This window comes from Hipposideros armiger, unplaced genomic scaffold (genome assembly GCF_001890085.2).
Source record: "Hipposideros armiger isolate ML-2016 unplaced genomic scaffold, ASM189008v1 scaffold_20, whole genome shotgun sequence".
NCBI lineage: Eukaryota > Metazoa > Chordata > Mammalia > Chiroptera > Hipposideridae > Hipposideros > Hipposideros armiger.
In genome coordinates, this window is record NW_017731370.1 from 3,695,959 (window position 1) to 3,697,611 (window position 1,653).

Consider the following 1,653-nt stretch of genomic DNA (forward strand, 5'->3'; position numbering starts at 1 on the left):
TACATAATTTAAGGTTTAAAACTCAGAAGTCCAGCATTTGTGAAAACCTTAGTCTATGTTATATGATGCCATAAGTGGGCTGGTCACAGAGAACCCTTTGTCCACATGTGTGTCTAAAACAAGTCAGGTTTATTTCAAACATGCTTTCAGCAGTTAAGTTAGTGGAATGGGTCCTGCTAGCATTTAAATATAGGGGGGAAATGGTCTCTGCCTAGGCACTACATGACTTGGATGAACTTTTGATCTAATTCCTACCACAATTTAAAATAATTTTTTATTATGAAAAATTTCAAACATACACAAACATAGATTGTTCAGTGAGACAGGCCCATGTATCCCTCATTCAGTTAATCAATTATCAACATTCCCTTCAATTTTGTGTTTGGTGGTAATTCTACAATAGTCTCAAATCAAAACCACTTCCTGACTAAAGACAATGTGTTTCTTCTTGGTTTGGGCTTGATTTTATTTCTTATTTTTCTTTACTTATCTTGCTACCGGAATGAGCTTTATCCTTCTTTGTGTCATCCAGAATGATGAAGGCCTCCAGATAATGAATGCATTCATCCCAGTTAGGGGGGTTCACAGCATTCAAGTTTGGTCACTCTTCTCCCCTGATTACTGTGCAAATGTTTCCACTGTTAACCAGAAAGGAAAATGCTTCTGGGAAAAAAATGGAATGATGACATCAATTTAGCACTGCCTTTTTGGGTTAGCACAAAATGACAGGACAGCGTGAAGCAGTTAAAAAGCTTCCCCAAGAGAAACTAAATGATTCTGAGAGTTGCTCCCACCAATCAGGCATGGTATTGAGGAGAGAGCAGCTCTGATAATAACCTAGGAAAGACTGCATTCTGGCCACACACCGTAATTTGTTTTTCTAACCAGGACATCTTAGTGGGACTTTGGGAAGACTGAACGGCCCCTGTGTAAATGGTAGTCACATGGCAAAGCCTGACAACTGGCTCACTTTATTTATTTAGGCTTAAGAAGCCGCTTGTCTTTTGTTGTCTATGGGTCAGGGATCAGGTATCTGGCTACCTTCACCAAGTTGTTCCCACCCATCTTCATCACTGTGATATGGCATCCATGGGCTCTTGCACCTGCTTTGTCCCTCCCTATTCTCCCACCTGTTGTAAAGTGGTCTTTTAGTTGTAGGGTGAATGCAATTCTGCAAGAGAAAAGCTTCCTCACTTTCAACATCTTTGATGATGAATGTGAGGATAGGGATGGGGCAAGAAATGGATGGATTGCCCAAGTTCAAGGGCTATAGCTGGAGCTAGTGAGCAGCAGTGGGATGACTCCATTGAGGCAAGAAGGGTAGAAAAGTAAGGAGGGATGCATGCAAGCCAAGACCTCTGGCTGCCCATGTGAGCTTGACTTCCCCCAGCCTGGGAGGTGGGCCTAGCAGAACAGTAAGGAAACGTTGACACCATCTTCTAGACTCCAGGTATGTCTGAGGTCATCATGAGCGAGACTTGGTTCTTTCTGACAAAGGATAAAACATATCCATCTTTTCAGGTGCTACAAGGCCTATGGGCAGTACTTCACGAAGAGAAGTTTAGGATGGCCTGGTTTCCCAATTAACTCCTCAGTCCTCAAGGGATAGTGGATCTGGCCTGAACTCTGCGCCTCATTTTAGAGGCTCAGAGG